We start from the raw sequence: 14,853 nt of genomic DNA, 5'->3' as shown, positions 1-14,853 counted from the left end.
CTTTGCTGGGCTGGACTTTTATAGCCCCCCAAATTTTACTTGCATCCCTGTTCTCTAAAGGGGCGGTTTTAGGGGGTGGTCCCAGGGGTGGGTAGGGGCATGGCCAGGGGAGGGGGGGGGGGGTGAGTTCCACCACCTTTTCTCTGAGAAAAAAAGCCCTGTAAGGAACCATTCATTTCTATGGTTCTGCAAAGAAACGGAATGTACTCCGTATGCATTTCGTTTCCGTATTTCTGTTTTTCCGTTCTGTTTTTCTCAATCCGTCCCGGCTGCTGCAATTGCAGTCCCCAATGCACGGAACGGCCGCACAACGGCCGTGTGCATGAGGCCTTAGGCTCAGCTCACTGGCTGCCCCTCTTTTACATTCAGGTCTCCTGTCTCACCAGAAATAGGGTCCCATCAAAAGTGAACCTTTCTATGCACAATTAAATAGCAAGTCAATATAATGCCCCTATATTGTTACAAAATCAAAGTGGCAATATGGGCCAAATCAAACACAGAAAATGTATGATTGAGGCAAAGGAGGCATCTGATCTCTGATCAGACCCCAAAATCAATTCAGACTCCAAAATGAATCCAGACTTTAAAGGTTATGTATTTTTTTTACTATTAAAAATCATTTTTTTCAATTGGTTTCTTAAAAAAAAGGAGTTTCTCTGTACAGAGCTGAGATGCTCCACTAGCAGAATCTGAATTTTTTCTACGCTACAAGTGCTCCTTATCTCTGCTCTCTGACCTTATAACCACTCATCAAAGCTCAATCCTTATCTTACTGATAATAATGTGGCTTAAATAAGTGTTAGAAAAACAGTTAACAATTCGTGACAGAATGGGTCAATACTTTTAATAAAGACCAATTAAAAAAAGTGATTTTTAGCCCACAATAAATAAAATGCAGACAAAAAAAATTGCCCCAAAAGGTGTACATAACCTTTAAGCCAGACCCCTAAATAAATGCTGACCTCAAACCAGAGCAAAAAAATAAAATAAAAATTACATTCCGTCCATAGACCAGGCCAGGGTAATTGCTTACTGCTCCTCTCACCTGTATCCTTTTTACCTCTGGGCATGGTCCTGATAGACCTATTGTACCATATCCCGTCTTCATGTATGTACCACTGTAGAGTTGAGGGAGTAGCCTGTGATCCTTTGTCTGCAACCAAATTTTGTGCAATCTGTAGGCCAGAAATATTAAATGTCTTAAAATTTGTAATTAATGTAGCAGAAAGGCTTAGTTCAGACTCTGTGTTTCTCTATGGTTTTTACTGCTTTTGTAACAAAAACCATGTCTGATAAACAGCTTTACCTTGCATATTTCCTTGTATATACCATTTTTTTTAGGATTTCTTGATTCAGTTATTCCTTTGCATCACAACACAAAACTGAACTTGATCTAATCTCCCATAGTCTGAATAGAATTTCTGGAGCATTTTTATCAGTTCAGGATAAGGGTACTATATAAAGACTGTTATTATTATGACCAATGTATGTGACATAGTCCTGAAACGGTTGCCTCGCTCCTGATGAATGTCTCTATTGCTGTAGACTCTTTTAAAACAGACTCGAGAAAAGATTCTATCTGTAGATATTGATAAATCAGTTCCATAACTTTTACTTGCAAGTCACACCACGTATCATCTTTGCTGCACCCCCATTACAAGATAAAATGTATTTCAAGTTTATTGTTTTCAAGAGTCTTAGAATGGTCGACCCACCTAGAAATCCCTGTCTACAGTTAGGTCCATATATATTTGGACAAAAAAACATTTTTCTGGTTTTTGTTCTGTACATTACCACATTGGATTTTGAACAAAACAATTCAGATACAGTTGAAATTCAGACTTTCAGCTTTAATTCAGTGGGTTGAACAAAATGATTGGATAAAAATGTGAGGAACTAAAGCATTTTTTAAACTCAATCCCTTCATTTCCGGGGCTCAAAAGTATTTGGACAAATTAAATAATTGTAAACAAAATGTTAATTTCTAATGCTTGGTTAAAAAAACCTTCATTGGCAATGACTGCCTGAAGTCTTAAGCTCATGGACATCTCCAGACGCGGTGTTTCCCCCTTTTAAATGCTCTGCCAGGCCTTTACTGCAGCGGTTTTCAGTTGCTGTTTGTTTGTGGCCCTTTCTGCCTGACGTTTAGTCTTTAACAAGTGAAATGCATGCTCTATTGGGTTCAGATCAGGTAACTGACTTTGGCAATTCAAGAATATTCCACATTTTTGCTTTAATAAACTCCTGGGTTGCTTTGGCTTTATGTTTTGGGTCATTGTCCATCTGTCACGGATGGTGTTACAGAAAACTAGAAGACACAAATGAAGATCCGACTGACTTGATCCAAAACTAAGGAACAGGAGGGTAAGCCCTGTAAGAGCCCTAGCTCTCTCCCTTACTGCTCAGCCTATGCAAAAATCTCAATGGTAGAAAATTGCATACCCTCGTTCCTCGACTGTATGCACCTGAACACCCTATAATAGTGAGGGGACACGACCACCAGCTCCCTACACTTAATACGGAGGGAGTCAGGGTCACCTAGGATCAAGCCCACAGGCAAACAGAAATAAAGAAAACAGACTTATCTTGTGGATGCAGTAGTAACAGCTTCTAGCATCAGCACACTCCAGGAAGTTGTATAAACCGCAAAGTGATGCAGTATGGGAGGGGATTTAAAGGGATGCAATCAGTGTAACTAGATGACAGCTGAGAGAGGGAAACAAGATGATAAAACAAAAGCAAAACAAAAGAACCTCAGGCAGGAGGTTCCGAAGAACGTCTGTCAGAGCTTCTCAAATGTCTGGCGGTGACACCATCTGTATTATGAAACGCCGACCAATCAGTTTGGCTGGATATGAGCACACAGTATGTCTCTGAAAACCCCAGAATTCATCTGGCTGCTTCTGTCCTGTGTCACATCATCAATAAACACTAGTGACCCAGTGCCACTGGCAGCCATGCATGCCCAAGCCATCACACGGTCTCCACCGTGTTTTACAGATGATGTGGTTTGGATCATGATCTGTACCATGCCTTCGCCATACTTTTTTCTTTCCATCATTCTGGTAGAGGGTGATCTTGGTTTCATCTGTCCAAATAATGTTCTTCCAGAAGTGTGCTGGTTTTTTAAGATGTTTTTTTTTTTTTTTTTAGCAAAGTCCAATCTAGCCTTCTTGTTCTGGAGGCTTATGAGTGGCTTGCACCGTGCAGTGAACCCTCTGTATTTACTTTCATGCAGTCTTCTCTTTATGGTAGATTTGAATATTTATACGCCTATATCCTGCAGTGTTGTTCACTTGGTTGGCTGTTGTGAAGGGGTTTCTCTTCACCGTGGTAATTATTCTGCGATCATCCACCACTGTTGTCTTCTGTGGGTGCCAAGGTCTTTTTGCATTGTTGAGGTCACTAGTGCTTTCTTTCTTTCTCAGGATGTACACAACTGTAGCTTTTGCCACTCCTAATAGTGTAGCAATTTCTCAGATGTTTTGTTTCTGTTTTCGCAGATTAAGGATGGCTTGTCTCGCCTGCATGGAGAGCTCCTTTGACCGCATGTTTACTTCTCATCAAAATCTTCAAAATGCAAGCACCACATCTCAAATCAACTCCAGGCCTTTTATGTGCTTAATTGAGAATGAAATAATGAAGGAATTGGCCACACCTGCCCATGAAACAGCCTTTGTCCAATTACTTTTGGTCCCTTTAAAAACAGGGTGCCACATGTAAAGGAGGTGAAACTCCTAAACCCTTCATCCAATTTTAATGTGGATACCCTCAAATGAAAGCTAAAAGTCTGGACTGTATGTCCATGTCCATTATATAACTATAACTTGAATATGTTTAGTAAATAAAACTACATTTGTGCCAGTGTCCAAATATATATGGACCTAACTGTATATGAGGATAGATACTAAACTGCTTGGGAGATGGGCAGATTTCTTCTTTGAAGTCTGCAGTGAAAATATGAAACTGCTTTAAGTGACAGGTACCTGAAGTAGACCCACAGATTTTTTACATGAATTTGCCATGGAATCGCAGTTAGCACGGTCCTCCCTAGGATTCTCCAATTGTAATTTAATGGGGCACATTCTTGCATCTTTTTTCGCACAAGATAGGCAGATATAGGTAGATTTTTTTTTCTGCCTCACTATTTGAAATCCATTTTTTTTATGCATATGAACATGCCTGAAATGTAGATTTCGCACAGATTTCAGCACGGAATACATGCAACAATCTCCGTGTAAAAAAATAATAAAAGAAAAAGATACATATTCTAATACAGGCTGGAAGCCAGGATCAGTGCATTTACAAAGGTCCTCTCTTTTCATGTGTATTTATTCATATATTTATCAGTGTATTCATTCATTGTATAAAATATATGCAAGTTAAATGCTGTAAAGTGGCAGTGTTTCTTGTGTATGCCATTTTATATAAACTATGACTACATGGATCTACAATTTAAAGGGAACCTCTCATGTTAAACATGGTGTTTGAACTGCATGCAGCATGTTATAGAGCAGGAGGAGCTAAGCAGATTGATATATACTTTTGTGGGCAAAAAAAGCAGTATAACTTTAGATGCACGCTCATTCTGGGCTTTTGAAAGCAAGGAGGCAGTCCTATCGGTGATTCCCTCTATGACTGTGTATACAGAGATAGCTGTCAATCACTGATAGGTAGTGATGGACGAACATCGGCCGTGACGATTCACGAACGCGAACGAGCTTTGGTGATCAAATATTCGCAAACCGCTCGTTCCCATTGACTTTAATGAAGGCGAACCAAAAAAAACTTTAGGTCATATTTGCAGCCACCAAATACTTACTAGAAGTGCACAAATAGTCCCACAACATGGACAGTGATATACCAGAGGGGGAATCAATGGCAAAATGTTTAATCAGGGACCATTTTTATGCGTCTTAAAGGGAAACTCTCAAAAATGTGCCCTGCTGGAGCCTAGAACATTTTTATTTTAGGCCACTGGAGTACAGGCCCCAAAAATTAGGCATTCACCTGGCAGAAAAGAACAAGTGAATATGTTGCTGGAGGTACATTAGGCGGTCACTGGATAACAATTTTACTGTAGGCCAGTGGAGTACAGGCCCCAAAAATTAAGCATTCACATGACAGAAAAAAACAAGTGATTATGTGGCTAGAAGCAGGGATGGCCAACCTGTGGCTCTCCAGCTGTTGCAAAACTACTACTCCCAGCATGCCCAGACAGCCTACAGCTATCAGCCTACAGCAGGGCATGGTGGGAATTGTAGTTTTACAACAGCTGGAGAGCCGCAGGTTCGCCAGTCCTGGGCTAGAGGTACAATAGGCGGTCACTGAATAACAATTTTACTGTAGGCCAGTGGAGTACAGGCTCCAAAAATTAGGCATTCACCTTCTTCACAGCGTCCCTGATGGTGGGAATGAACTTAGCTGAGGGCTCACTGGTTGCACCTCTAGGATGGTCCAGGTACACTTGACCACTTACCTGCAGAGAAAGATGCTTGTGCAAGTGTAGTGTCCCACTAGGTAAATGTGGGCACTACACAAGGGTCAATTGGGCCACGTTGTCCTCCTACTCCTAAGGGACAGTGGCAGTGTATTTCTCAGTCCATTTGAATGCATTTTAATATGTATTTATGTGTATTCTCCCCTGTTAGCTGTGCAGCAGGCCTATTAGGGTGCAGTTTATCATTCTAGACACTAGAGGGACATAGGGAGCCCCTAGTAAATATATTCAGGACCAGACAGGGAAGTGCAGTGCAGTCCAGGAGGCTAGTAAGTGCAGTCTAGCCTGCCTGAAGTTCCTGAGCCTCAGTTAGCTCAGAAGATTCACCCCAAGAGAAGAGTTTACCTCATGGGAGAAACCAAGTTCCCTAACCAGAGCAGAGCAGAGCCATTGTTCCAGCTAAACAAGTAAGCTGAAGGGCAGAAGGATCATTAACCTAAAGCAAGGGATATATACCTGAGGAGGATTGCTACCAAGGATAAAAGCCAGCATTAGGGCATACGGGCCTTGGGATACAAACAGCCAGGGTATCTGAGGAATAGTGCAGCCTGGTCTGTGAGTGTTGTCTTTACCCTCTGAGTATCTTGCAAAGACATTGTACCTGCTATTAATGTGAAGCCTGCTGATTACTGCTGCATTATCTGGAACTTACAAAGGACTGTATAAAGTTTAACCGTTTCCAGTAAAGAAAAGTTTGGTTCACCACCACCTGTGTTCCTCACTTATTACAACTATAAATCGGTGTGCCACCGTTACAGGCACTGGCGTCACAAATCTTAAAGGGACCTTGCCCTAGGCACATTAAACACCTGCAACATCCAGGGCACCTCATCCACCATCAGGCCTGGTCCCTAAAGACAGAGTGTGCCCCAGAGGTCTCCTGTGCCAGCCTCTCCATCACTGCTGTACGCCTGCCCAGGGTTTCCCTACAAACTGTGAGTAACCCTTGTTTGCCCATTAACCGTGGCCTCACATCGCAATACCCTGCAGGGCGGCGTACTGCACAAGCACCAGCAGTCCAGACAAAGAGTACTGGAACCCAGACACATGAACTGGAACCCAAACAACCACATAGGATATAATTCAGACAAGACAAATAGGAACCATTACACAAGCAGATTCCTGGACCCCATGCGGAACGGATGTATGGCGGTCACAGGCAGAGCTGCCCGGATAGGCAGACAAGCAGATGCCTGGACCCCATGTGGAATTGATGCATGGCAGTCACAGGCAAAGCTGCACAAATAGACTAGATGTCCTCCCTCCAGTGAACTCAGGAGCCCTCTCACCGAAGGCATAGACTAGGACTAGCAGATGCCTGTCCCCCATGCAGAGTTAGTCTATGGGCAAACAGACAGAGCTGCACACAAGACATAGAACTGGACTAGGCAGACAAGCAGATGTCTGGACCCCATGCAGAACAGATGCATGGTGGTCACAGACAGTGCTGCACAGACAGGCAGACAAGCAGATGCCTATACCCCATGCGGAATGGATGCATGGCAGTCACAGGTAGAGCTTTCCAAACAGGCAGACAATCCGACGTCTGGACCCCATGCGGAAAGACACATGGTGGTCGCAGACAGAGCTGCCCAAACAGGCAGACAAGCAGATGTCTGGAACCCATGGGGAACGGATTCATGTCAGTCACAGGCAGCGCTGCCCACACAGGCAGACAAGAGACGGGCAAGCAGTGACCAAGACAAGGTGACATTGATGTCTCACTAGGTGACCACACAGACAGGGCAGATGGAAAACCCCAGGTCAAGTGCCTAGCTCTTGCACCCAGCAAAGCTGGAGACAGACTGACCACCAGGCCCACAGCTAACAAGAATATATAGCACTTAGTAACCACACCCAGACCAAGACATTAACCCCACAAGAACAAGACAACAGTGAGGGGTGCATGGATACACAAAGAACAGTTCACACACAGGCTGCCACAACTACACATCGTTTATGGCAACCAGCCTACACGGCATCCACCATAGCTAGTCCACCACAGCAACCAGTGTGATCAGAAACTGCAACCCATGTCACAGTGAACCACACTGTGACAGGCAAAAATAAAAGCTTTTTTTAGAATATGCAGTGGAAATTTGGACTTCTGAAACCCCATATACAAAGAGTAGGGGAAAAAAAAATCTAGATTTCAGAGCATTATGTGGCAGATGTGTGACTGGGAATGTTTGTGATATATTTAGTGAAAATAGGGGGCATTGAGGCCTACAGTGGTAAAGCATAGCAGCTGGTAGGGGTAGGGGGGTAGGGTACAGTCTGGTTGGCAATATATGGTGGTGGCACATCTTGAGATATGCTCTGACTGGCACAGTATACAGAAAACATGCTGTGCTAAGTGGTGAATGGGGGGGGGCATGCTTGGGTTGGCATTTATATTATTCAATTTGTAGCATTTTATCTGTGAAATTGGGTTTTGCAGCAGCTAATAGGGCAGAGTAAATGTAGACAATACAGTAATACATAAAGATGCAGAAAATGTATCACAGTAGCCCATGCTGGATAATAAATACGGTGCATCTTTTGACCCTTTAATTTTACAACAACTATTGGTTGGCTTATTTCTCAACTAAATTCTGCACCAAAACATTGTTTCTTATAAAGCGTACCTACACTTTCACATAAAATTTTCAAATATACTGCTATGAGGGTATGCATGAGTGACAGCACTATTGCTGACCATTAGATATATTGTATCTGTCATTTATTTAAGCTGTTTTCCCTTTTGTATGCTGCATCTCTGGTGGGTGGAGACTGGCTGTAATGTTGTATGTCCATAGAATACAAATAGAGACCGCAGATCCTGCTTAATAACTCTCTCACTCATATGGGACATTATAGCAAGGCACTGAGCAGTATAGATGTGAACAAAACACTTGGGATGAGATATAACACTTACTATTAGAGGATAAATCATGTCTGTGTTGTGTTCAGGCTTGCACTGGCCCACAGGGGAGCATCTAAATCTGCCGATGGGCCCCTGGGCCAAGTGGGACCCTAGTCTCCCCACCTACTGCTCAACTGACGCATGGCAAATGGCACAGTACACTGACCATAACAGATATTTAGATATACAGATATTCAGTGTACATCATCTCAACCAGCCTATGTTATTATATGCAAAACTGGGTAGATTACTTAACAAACTAAGGTCTCCAGGACAGAAAAATCTGAGACAAAGGCTAGGCCACAGACTACTAGTGAAAACAAATGCGATTTGCTAAACTTTTAGGAATTTGCTGACGGGGGTCAAGTGATATTAGAATGTATCTGTACAGTAGGCCCCCAGAATCAATTTTATTAATGCATCTTAAGCACATAATAAATTTGGTGCAAGGCATGCGAGCCAGTTTTTGGATTCAAACTAAACCAGAATTCTGGCAAATGTGGCTTAGGGCTCGTGCACTTGGCCGTTGCCCGGCTGTTCCCGCATTGCACCCTGCATCACGGATGCAAACCCATTCACTTGTGGGTCCGCAATCTGGAAGGTGCGGTGCAGAATGGAGGCCCAGAACCCCACGGAAGCACTACAGAGTGCTTCTCTGGGGTTTCTCTCCGTGCCTCCGCATGGGGCCGACGGATCGCGGATTTATTTAAGTTGAATGGGTCTGGATCCATCTGCGGAATCCGCATGGATGTTGCCCGTGTATTGGGACTGCAAATTGCCGTGTTCATGAGCCCTTACTAAATCTCTCCCAATTCACTTCCTTTCTTGCACCTCGGTGCTGTTATTTGGTCACAGAACTCCTCTGTTATCAGTAATTTGCATGAGTTAGGTGATCCCATATAGTTTTATGAAATATTTTTATATTAATCATATTTGTTTTGCATGGAGTTGGCTTCAAGCATCTGCACCTCATCCTGGAGCACAACTATCCGAATAACTAAAAAATGCTGAGATTTCATAGCACATAATTGCTGCCGTTTGCCACTTTTCAATTCTTCAGTAGGGTGAGCGACTTTGAATTAGAAAAAGAAACCCATTCAAAATGTCACAATATTGCCTTTAAGAATCCATTTTTTCCCTCTTTCATGCTGGAAGACAACAAGTGAATGATGTAAATGAGGTTTATGTGCAGATTAAAAAAAAAACGTTTCTGACTGACAGCCTATCTGCTATGGGGAGTATTCCCAACTTATTAACATTGAGGCCCTGATAGAACTACAGATGGAATAAAATACTGTTGCGCTGAATTCTTGACATAAAACATTTTCAAGGCTCCACTGATAATCGCCTTCTGCCTCCAGACCTAAATTACCATATTTTTCAGCATGTAAAATATTTTCTAGGAGTGACAGATAATAACTTCACTGGCTGCTGCCTCCGTGTTGCACGCTAGTTCAGATATGTGATGTTGCCAGCTTATTAAAAACCAATGGTGTTATTTTTCAACACATGCCAGTCGTGAAACAACCCAAGGATCTGCAGACTTTGAAGAGCTCGTCCAATATAATTGCTTTTCCAAATGATGTGTCCTTGTCTCTATCAGTGGATTTACCAATGTAATTAGTATTTACTGAACATGCGTCTGAAAATAAAAGAGTTAACATATATTTATTATACGTACATATATCTAACATGCAAAGCTGACACATGACATCTACTGGCCAGAGCCGGAATTGCTCCGATCATATTTGCACATTGCATTGGGTCTCTTCTGCCACCTACTGGAATAGCGTTGAATGTGTGCCCCAGGATCTTTTGAATACTAAAGCTCCTTAACTCTAAAATGACCACTGAAAATGAAGTTCTATAAATCAAGATTTGCTCATTTTTACTCTGCATTTTCATCTATCAGGGTCCGGATAATTCTGGTAATATTTAAGCATATCCTACACAATTGTCCAATGGTGCTGATAACATTCATGTTATTTCATTAACTCTATGTTATACATTACATTGCATTTTCTGCATTTCTACAGTAAGCACATATTTTTTTTTTTTTTTACAGCTATTCACATTGGGCAGCTATAGGGTTATGAACTTTTTATGCACACATAAAGAAACACTAAAGCACAGAGGGGGTTGTTTACTAATCCGAAATACTCCTAAATTAGATGTATTTCAGATATAGATGGTGGCCAAACACCAAGCACCTAATATTGTGGGTGCGGAAGGGGACAGGATGTCAGGCCCGTCTTATTCATCATTTTCTATGCCTGGTTTAGACGTAGAAAAAAGGGTCTAAATCAGGGATCTCAAACTGCGGCCCTCCAGCTGTTGCAAAACTACAACTCCCACAATGCCCGGACAGCCTACAGGTATCAGCCTACAGCAGGGCATTGTGGGAGTTGTCGTTTTGCAACAGCTGGAGGGCCACAGTTTGAGATGCCTGGTCTAAATGTCAGACAGCACTGAAGCGGTCTTACATTTTAGAACTTGCGCTGGAGAGGCCTGCGCCTCTTCATAACTTCGGTGAACCTACCGCCAGCGCAAGGCCTTTATTAAGGCCTAAAACGCCGGTCTTAATAAATGTGCCGCAGAATGTCTACATTATACTTTCAGCTGAATACATACAGAATGTTTGTTTCTTCTTGCAGCCATTTCAGACTGGAGAGATGCTAAGGGAAGTGATCTTCAATGAGATTATTGCATTAAATAGAAAAGAATGGCCTCCCACGCGATCTCTATTGTTTCTGCAGTTCTGACACCCTCAGGAGACAGCTATGTATTTTTTTCCACAGCCATTTATAACCTTTGTACTGTAGGCTTTAGTGTCCTTTAAGTTTAAATTAGATACTAGACAATGCAATTCCATCTTCATCTCCTGCGCTCTCTGTACAGTTATCAGAATTTTCACTTACAGTAAACCATCATAAGAAATGATATACAATTATTGTTACATTATTTCTTTACATTTGTCTACACACAGCAGTTTTTATTGTGCCTAATACTCAATAATTGCGAGCGTAATCATTACTTATGAGACTCTGAAGAAAGCAGTACTAGACCTGTGCAACTCCTTCTCCAATGCACCACCAGGCAGTACAGAAATAATGGTAGATACCGCAAAAGTCATATTCTTATCACTATGTCTAGATCTTCTATACATTAATATCAGATGCTTTAGGTCGTGACACAGTTAATCCCTATAACCTACTCCTCCATGTTACAGATGTTCAAGAAGCTGAGCATGGTCATGTCACAGAAGTATAGGAAGCTGATGTAGGGCCCTCACTCTATAGAAAAGCTTTACCTGTCCCGTTCAATAACTCTGACACTATGGTGCAAAGAGTTCGCTAAGATGTGCCGTCAATATCAGATTGGTGTTGTTTTCACCTCTGGGACCCACTCCTATCTCCAGAATGGGGTTCCCAAAGTGAAGAGAGCATATGCTGCATGCATTCTATTCACTTCTATGGGGGTTCTGATGGGAGTCGAGTGCACTCAATTTTCTGACGTCTCATGCCAATGAATGTAGAGTGACGGGGTTTGGGCATGGGTTAACTTGCTCAAAGTGTCATCTTCTACTAGTGTGTAGCAGTTAAACATGGCAGATAGACAGGGGAAGAGACAGATATGTAATGCAATTACATATAACACAATGCAACACTGCGCGCTTAACCTGCAAATAGGTAGATAGCCAAACTTATCAAACACCTTCCTCCTTATCATGCAAATACACAAGACCGCTTCAACATATATATATGTGTCTCCATCCTACCTTAACATAGATGTGCGTGTTGCTGTAATGTGTCATGCGGCGGTCCTCATTTCTCTTCTGTATATAGTGCAGAACAGGGAGAGCGGATCTAAGGGAGGATGGCTGTAGCATAGGCTGTCTAATGTTATTGAAGTATTGGGAGTTCGCCCCGGCCGGTGGCGGTATGCTCCCGTTACCTTTTACTAACGCTCACGTCTGAGCGGGTGACGTCACTGCAGGTGAGCTACGGATAGCAGTGAGGGTCTAACTGCCTACGCGTTTCGAGTACAAGCGGTACTCTTTGTCAGGGAATGTAATGCAAGCCACTCTTGCACACTTTCATCCTTTTCTACAATTATGTTCATTGTCTCTCTGTCCATATTACTATGTGCTCTTTTCCACCACACTCACTGCCCTGTTACACCTCCATTTCACTCTCTCCACATCAACCCCTCTCTCCTTCACTCCACCAGGTACAGCTCCCATGCTTTATTCACCTTTCTGATTAACCTGAACTGATCATGTCTCGGGGTGCAGCTGTGGGACAATAAACGCTCTTACAAATTACAAAACCATCTGCTCCTTCTCTTCACACTTTTGCTGCTAACTTCAGGTAATATCTCTCCTTACCCTGGTCCACACTTTTCTATTTTCAAAATCTTCCCCATCTCTCATAAAAACCCTGCTCATCTCATAAACATTGGTTGTGTATGCTCTCTTCCTTTTTTTAAATGTGCACTCTGGAATCCATAGTTGGTGTGTAATAAGCTGCCATACATTCACAACTTCTTTCTAACTAATTCTTTTAACCTGTTGGCCATCACTGAAACTTGTATTCAGCATTCTGACATTGCTTCTCCTGCTGCTCTCACTTACAGTGGCCTACATGTTTCACATATGCCCAGACCTGACAACAGACATGGTGGTGGAGTAGGTGTACTTCTTTCCCCAAAATGCACTTTTCAGGTCATTGCTCCAGTACCATTGTGAGATGGGGAAACAGCTCTCCTTCTCTGAACACTGTTTGTGTACATTAAATTAAATGATCTGGACTGAAATTCTGCTGTTCGGCCACAAGATGCCGCTGTTTCCTAAACACAGCTACAGACTGTATACATTTCCATATTCATGAGAGGTGGAGTTACACAGAGCCTGGAGAGGAAGAAAAATGGAGCAGCCATCATAGAGGGAGCTGAGACAGAGGAACTGTGTCAGCAGAGGATCCGATGGCATCCAGGTGTGAGAGCATCCCTCAGTGACCAGAGCGGCAGCTAAGTGAAGCTGATTGTGTCCAAGACCCTGATCCTGACCAGAGAAATGAGGATTGCTTCCAGGAATGCTGATAAGAGCTGAGGAGCAAAGCTACATACATTGCGGGACCTCATGCTTGTAGGAGAGTCATTTGTTCTGTTCAGAGTCACCATCGATGCAGGGTAAGATCGTACACGCACCTCATTACAGTGTTGGCAACTAGAGACTGAGACCAGGCCTGTAGTTAGTTAGTTAGAGTTAGGGTCTCTGTTTATGGAGAGCTGATAAACTTTCCACAAACTCAAGCCAAGCTGACGTTTTGCTCAGAAGGGATACTCAGGCATGTGCTACAACACTAGTTATGGGAGGAGGAATACTGTAGAGCTTTGTAAGATTGTAAGCTGTTGTGCTGCACCACGGGCTAGCACAGGGATGGGCAACCTCGGCCTTCCAACTGTTGTAAAACTCAAAATCCCATCATTCCCATGGGATTTGTAGTTTTAAAACAGCTAAAGGGCCGAGTTTGCCCATCCCTGGGCTAGCCCCTACCACACACCCATACAGTTATTCTAGTTTTTTTAGGGTAATAACAGGTAAGGTGTGTCAGTTTAGCTGTGCCTGCCAGTAGGTAAATTACCATGCTTTCCCCCTGCATCCACCGGACCGGAGGGTGCCGCGCTGTGCAGCACAAGGGTCTCAGCCTTCGGGCTGGGTGTATGTAAATTTATTGTATGTTCAAAGCATTTGTCGTTGTGTTCATTACATTAAAGCTGGTGGTGGAGTTATTATCCTTGTTTGTGACTTTGGCAGGATACCTTCCCCTGACGCCAATGGCACCGGTCCAAGACCCAGCTCAGGGTGCGCCAGTGCAAGGCCAACTTGCCCCAACACACCGCTGATACAGCTTGCCCCCACTATGCCCGCCCCAGTAGGGTACATCCCCATGAGGGCGCTGTTGCGTCATCTGGCACAATTTGACGTTGCAGGACTGGACTGAAAGGGTGCGAAGTGCGGTTAGACTATGTAACCTGACCCCCGAGCTGTGGGCAGAGGTTGCGTTGGGGGCTCAAGAGGGTGAAGTCAGATGGACAGTGATGGTAAGGCCCGAATCCGAGATAGACACCCTAGAGACCTAGAGAAAATATTCTCCCTGCTGGAGAGAGCCCAGGAGGGGGGCACTAAAGTAGTGCAGTTGGGGAGCCACTTCTTCAACCGGCCACAGAGAGAGGGTGAGACCCTGATGCTGTACTCCAATGACCTACAGGAGACGTTAAATGAGATAGCGGCGAGACTCAGAGGCCATGGCAGCCTTCTGGGTGGTGGACCGGCTACTATGAGACCAGTTCATAGTGGAACTCTCCAACAAGTTCTTACAGGACAAATTGCAAAAGATGACCCGGACGACGCCCGACATGACAGTCTACAGCGTCTACCTAGCCG

General features: G+C 43.4%; 1 long non-coding RNA gene across 1 annotated transcript in view; it reads right to left on the bottom strand.

Moving 5' to 3' along the window:
* The window catches only part of LOC122937700, a 65,624-nt gene that overhangs the window by 11,456 nt on the left and 39,315 nt on the right, over nucleotides 1–14,853 (bottom strand). Inside the window, exon 3 of the long non-coding RNA XR_006389899.1 lies at nucleotides 1,046–1,175. This is a non-coding gene — a long non-coding RNA (uncharacterized LOC122937700). The remainder of the gene's footprint in view (nucleotides 1–1,045; nucleotides 1,176–14,853) is intronic.

Source organism: Bufo gargarizans, chromosome 5 (genome assembly GCF_014858855.1).
Source record: "Bufo gargarizans isolate SCDJY-AF-19 chromosome 5, ASM1485885v1, whole genome shotgun sequence".
In the NCBI taxonomy this organism is placed as follows: domain Eukaryota; kingdom Metazoa; phylum Chordata; class Amphibia; order Anura; family Bufonidae; genus Bufo; species Bufo gargarizans.
This window is presented reverse-complemented; position numbering and strand designations above follow the sequence as displayed.